A 6193-nucleotide genomic window follows, 5' to 3' on the forward strand; every position below is an offset into this window, starting at 1 on the left:
CCTATGCTCCCCAACACTTTCCCTCCCAACTTCATGTCCTCTTTTTTAACCTCTGAGTTCACTATGTACATAGACATAAGACCATCTACTGGAGCATAGGTAGCCTCTCAGGGGCTACATCCCTGAAGGAAACTGACTCTGCCTCACACAGTGACCATCAATTGTCAATAGCTTCTCATTGAGGAGTGGTAATTCATGAGCCCCTCACCCACCTACACTGGATTTTGGCTGGCCTGATACAGTGCAATATTATATATTCAGTCACAGCCAATAGGAGTTCATATGTGCAACAGTCCTATCATGTTCCGCAAACATTTTTTCACAGCAAGTGTTCAGTACCTCTTTCTGCCCCTTCTTCCACAAAGATTCCTGAACCCAGGGCACAAGGGGAGTGATTTCCATGTCCCATTTAGAACTGAGCACTCTACAATCTTTTTATTATCTATATATTAACAATTTTGGGGTCTGTATTAATCACCATCTACTGCATAAGAAACTCATTTATGAAGTCTGAGAGATGCACTAGTCTCTAGGTCTAAGGATAATATCTTTGATAAACATAGATGCAAAAAGTCTTAATAAAATACTTGAAAATCAAATTCAAGAACACATCAAAATGTCCATTCACCAAAATCAAGCTGGCTTCACCCAAAGATACAAGGATGATTCAATATACATAAATCAGTGAATGTAATACATTGCATAAGTAGTCTCAAGGGCAGAAACCACATGATCATTTCATTAGATGAAGAAAAGACCTTTGACAAAATCCAACATCTCTTCATGATGAAAATTCAGGAGAATCTGAAGATACAGGTAACATATGTCAACATAATAAAGTCAATATACAATAATTATATAGCTTTAGCTAAAGCATAAACCAAAGGAGATAAAGGCAACACAAACAGGAGAGGAAGAAATCAAAATTAACTTTATTTTCAGATTATACAGTTTTATAAAAGACCCTAAAGACTCCACCAGAGCACTCCTACAGTTGATAAACATGTACAGCAAAGTAGCAGGATACAAAGCACAGAAAACCAATAGTCTTCTGATATAACAACTTAATCAAACTGATTAAAGGAATCAGGGAAACAATCTCATTTCAAAAGAGATCATGGAATAAATCTAACCAACGAAGTAAAACATTTGTGAAATGAAAAATTTAGGTACTAAAGAAAGAAATTTGAAGAAGATATCTGAACATGGAAAGACCTCCATGCTCATGGATCTGTAGGATTAATATTATGAAAACAGCCACCCTATCCAAAACAACCTACAGATTCAGTGAAATCCCCATAAAAATTCTAATGCAATTCTTCACAGAAATTGAAAAAAACCCCTCAGAATCCATATGGCAACATGGGAAACCCAAGACAGTCAAACAATCCTGGTCGATAAAAACAACACTGCTTAGAGATGCCACCATGCCTAATTTTAAGTTGTACTACAGAACAAGCAATCAAAACAGCATGGCACTGTCACAAAAACAAACACATCAATCAATGGTAGAGTCTAGGATCCTAGTACAAGCTCAAGCTCCTACATCCACCTGAGCTTGGACAAATGCGGGAGGCCACCCCACAATGTGACTCGGTTCCGGCCTGCAGAACTTCCATGAGGTACCTGGATTGGGGGGCGGGGCTGTGGATGAGGCAAACAACAAGAGAAATGGAGACAAGCAAGAATTTTTATAGAGAATGAAAACAAAGGCATACAGACTGCAAACCATACATCAGTCAGAGCATAAGGGCTCTGACACACATTAAGGGAGGAATCTCTGATTATAGAAGAATAGAACCATATGCTGGAAAGGAGAGCAAGGCCGTGGGCCAGGGCCATCTAGCAAGGCTATCTGGCCCTGGCCTCAAGCCAAGATTTTGGGCCAAAGTTGCAAGCCAAAGCCGTGGGCCCCAGCTGCCTACCAGGATTTCCAGGCCAAGGCTGCTTGCAGAATGGAAAGCTGCCAACTCGGGCCTGTCAGCAGTTTTGAGAGGTATCTGAGACTCAGTTGAACCTCAGGCTCCCAGGCTCCCAACAGACAAAGAAGCCAACAGTGAACATTGGAGAACAGACAGCATCTTCAACAGAGATTGCTGGTCAAACTGGACAGTTACATGAAAAAGAATGACACTAGACCCTACCTCTCACCCTGAAGAAAACTCAACTCCAAATGCATCAAGGCCCTCAACATTAGATCTGATACCTTAAGTCTGTTGGAAGAGAGAGTAGAGAATACGTTTCAGCATACAGACATGGGAGAGAGTATTCTGAATAAGATCATTATAGTACATGCAGTAATATAAAAAGCTGACAAATGTGATCTCATAAAACTATACAGCTTCTGTACAGCAAAGGAGACCATCAGTCAAGTTAACAGGCAATGTACAGAATGATAAAAAATCTTAACCAGCTACACGTACTACAGAGGGTTGGTGTCTAGAGTATTCAAAGAACTAAATAATAATTAATTAATTAATAGATAAATAAATAACCCAATTAAAATTGGGGCATGGAACTAAGCACAGAGTACCCAAAAAAAGAAATGCAAATGGTTGAGAAATGGTTTTAAAATGTTTAACATCTTCAATCACAAGAGAAATGCAAATTAAGAGTATTTTGAGATTTCTTTTTACCCCAGTAAAAATGGCTAAGATGAAAGAAAAACCACTACCAACAATAAATGATAATAAATGTGAATGAGGAAATAGGAGAACACTTATTCACTGTTGATGGGAATTCAAACTGGTGCAGCCATGATAGAAATAATGACTACAAAAAAAAGTTAGAAATAGAGCTGCTTATGTGATTCAGCTGTACCAGTCCTGGGCCTCTCTCTAAAGAACTCTATCTCCTACCTTAGAAATACTTGCTCATCTGTGTGGTTTTCTGCTCTATTCATAGTGTCTAGGAAAATGAAACAGCCTAGAGATCCATCAAATGATGAACAGATGATGAAAATGTGGTACATTAACAAAACAGAATATTATTCAGCTGCTTAGAAAAATTAAATTCACAGGAAAACAAACAGAAATGTAAACAATAATCACAAGTGAAGTAACATAGGAATGGGATATACAGGAAATGTGGGACACCATGAAAAGACCAAATTTACACATCATAGGCATAGAGGAAGGAGAAGAATCGCAGGATAATGGTATGGATCAGATCTTCAACAGGATTGTAGAAGAAAATATCACAGAATTAAAGAAAGACATGCTTATACAAACACAAGGAGTACATAGAACACCAAATATTCAGGACCAGAAAAGAAACTCCCCATAGCATATCACAGTAAAAATACCAAATGTACAGAACAAAGAGAGAATAATGAAAGCTGATAAAGAAAAACAACAAGTCACTTATAAAGAAAAACCTATCAGAATTTCAGCTGACTTTTCAGTGCGAACTATGAAAGTTAAAAGAGCCTGGACCAAATGACCACAGATGCCAACCTAGAATACTTTACCCAGCCAAATATCTATTATAATCGAAGGGAAAGAAAAATCTTTCATGACATGAATAGGCTGAAAGAATTCATGTCCACAAAACCAGCCTTTCAGAGAATCATTGAAGCAATGCAAAGAGCTGAAGAAAGGAATGACTATACACAGCTGTGTAAACACAAAGTTAAACCAAGAATGCAAATAGAAATTCAAAGGACATGAACCAAGACACATCTTTCAATAATAACTTTAAATATTAATGGACTGAACTCCCCAGTCAAAAGACAGGCTAGTTGAATGTATTAAGAAACAAATCCATCTTTTTGTTGTCTACAAGAAACACATCTCATCTTCATGTACCTTAAAGTGAAAGGATGAAAACAAATTCTCAGCAAATGGCATGAAGAAACAAGCAGTACTTGCAATTCTAATATATGACAAAATAGACTTTGAACTGAAATTAATCAGAAGAGACAAAGAGGGTCAGTTCATTCTAGTCAATGGAACAATTAACCAAAAAGATATCACAATCATGAGCACATATGCACCAAACTCTGGTGCACCCAACTTCATAAAAACAATACTATAGGACTTTAAGATACATATTAATCCCAACTAACTAATAGTAGGGAGCCTCAATACCCCACTGTCTCTATTAAATTGGTCAACTGGATGAAGAATAAACAGAGAGACATCTGAATTAAATGATATCATACATCAAGTGGACCTAACAGATATCTACCAAATATTGTACCCAATCACCAAAGAATATGCTTTCTATTCAGCATGCCATGGAAGTTTCTCAAAAATCAACTGCATACTGGGGCACAAAACAAGCCTCAACAAATACAAAAAAAAAAGAAAGAAAGAAAGAAAGAAATAATTCCATGCATACTATCAGACCACAATGCAATAAAGCTTAAAATCGATACTAGAAGGAGCATAACTACATGAACTCATGGAGATTAAACAACACACTCTTGAATAATGAGTGGGTCAAAGGAGAAGTTAAGAAAGAAATAAAAGTATTTCTCAAATTAAATGAAAAGGGCAAAGCAGCACAACAAAATCTCTGGGACACTTTAAAAGCAGCGCTAAGAGGTAAATTTATAGCTCTAAAGTACCTACATTAAAAAAAAAAATCAGAAAGAGCACAAATAAATGACTTAACATTGCAACTCAAGACTCTTGAAAGGCAACAACAAATGAAACCCAAACCCACCAGACAAGAAGAAAAAACAAAAATCAGAGCAGAAATTAATGAAATAGAAACAAAGAAAACAATACAAAGAATCAATGAACCCAAGAGCTAGTTCTTTGAAAAGATAAAACAGACAGACCCTTAGGCCAGTTAACTAAAAGAAAGAAAGAGCAACTCCATATTAACAAAGCCACAGTCAAGAGGCGAAACATCACAACAGACAACAAAAAGATTCAGAATGTTTTAAGGGAACACTTTAAAAACCTATACACTGTTAACTTTGAAAACCTAAAAGAAATGGATATGTATTTAAGAATAATTCTTAAAACAATTACACTGAATGAAAGAAAGTAGATGAAAAAGGGCAAAACATTTGCTTATATTTGTACAACATTTTAGAAAATGCAAACTAAGTTGCCGTGATAGAAAAAAGAAAACTACCTGGAACTAGGAGAGTTCAGGTGGGAAATACATCAATGCATGGGTAAATTTTGCAAATGACACTTGATCCATGACTTTACTTGCAGGTGACTGCCTGGGTTTACTTACATGTCCAGACTTGGTTACATTTTAAGCATCTACAGTTTATTATAGGTCAACATGCTTCAATAAAGGTGTTTTAAGATCAAAATAATTTTATTAGACAGTTTGCATTATATTTACTTTACTTTTCCTCTAAAAAAAAGGGGGTGAGTACAAATGTAGTCCCCCACTGCCCTAAATTACGCAGTCAGATTTCTCACATTTGGGGAAATCTCAGGAGCCAGCACATCCCAGGTCTAATGGAAGAGTTATGGCACCTTCCCTTTGCTTTCAGGTAGGTATTATTTACGGTCTGTTGAAAGGAAAGAAAAATGAGAAAAATGAAATGAAACCGTAGAGTACAGAGCACCCTACCGCAGGCTTACTGAGTTTCATTTATGGTGCTTCGTATTATCTTTTTCTTCATTTTCAGCCAAAACATTACCATTTGAAAGAGAGAAAGTTCCTGGCCTGGGGAGATGGCTCAAGTTTTAAAAACATTGGATGCTCTTGCTGAGGACCTCTGTTCAGTTCTCAGCATCACATGAAGACTAACAACAATCAATAATTCCAGTTCCAGCAGATCTGACACCTTCAATGGGCATTGCATGGCATGCATACACTGACATATTTGTGCAAGCGAAACAGATCAAATAAGTAAATAAGTAAAAAAAAATTAAAAAGAGACAAGTCTTACCTCTACCTTTTAAACTTTAATATCAAAAGCATACCATTAAGGTTCAATCTGAACAATGAAACAACGATGTATCATAAAATTCTCAGTCTATTGCTGACTGTGAGGAGAACATTATGAAAACATTAGCTTTCATGGAAAGCATAATAAATTTCATCGTTGGCAGGACATGTAATTAAAAGCTTAAAATATCACAGCCCAGCATTAATTTCATGTGTCAGGTCATGCAGTAGGAAATAATTTGTTTTCTCAGTTGGGTCATTAAAATGTTAGGCTATTACAGAACAGCATAGAGTGAAACAGGTTCACGCAAGTACTGTGGGAAGGTTA

General features: G+C 36.6%; 1 pseudogene; it reads right to left on the reverse strand.

Moving 5' to 3' along the window:
- Positions 1–5331: 5331 nt before the first annotated feature.
- On the reverse strand, positions 5332–5472 carry LOC115067567 (annotated as a pseudogene).
- Positions 5473–6193: the final 721 nt, after the last annotated feature.

This window comes from Nannospalax galili, unplaced genomic scaffold (assembly GCF_000622305.1).
Source record: "Nannospalax galili isolate Female #2095 unplaced genomic scaffold, S.galili_v1.0 scaffold2146, whole genome shotgun sequence".
NCBI classification, from domain to species: Eukaryota; Metazoa; Chordata; class Mammalia; order Rodentia; family Spalacidae; genus Nannospalax; species Nannospalax galili.